The sequence below is a fragment of the Falco rusticolus genome, chromosome 5 (genome assembly GCF_015220075.1).
Source record: "Falco rusticolus isolate bFalRus1 chromosome 5, bFalRus1.pri, whole genome shotgun sequence".
NCBI classification, from domain to species: Eukaryota; Metazoa; Chordata; class Aves; order Falconiformes; family Falconidae; genus Falco; species Falco rusticolus.
In genome coordinates, this window is record NC_051191.1 from 12,619 (window position 1) to 12,876 (window position 258).

Below are 258 nucleotides of genomic sequence, written 5' to 3' on the forward strand. Positions count from 1 at the left end.
TAACTCTTAGACTTAACCCTAAAACTCAACCTTAAAACTTAACCTTAAGACTTAACCCTAAGTCTTAGTGTTTAGTCCTGCCGTCAAGACTTACGGTTAAGTCTTAAATATTAAGCTTATTGGGTTACCCTAACCCTAACGCTAACCCTAACTTAAACCTAACCCTGTCCCTCACCCTAACCCTAGCCCTAATACGCACGCGCAATAGTGTTAGTGGCAAACTAAGGGCAGCGCCTGCGCAGAATGGCCTGACGCCTT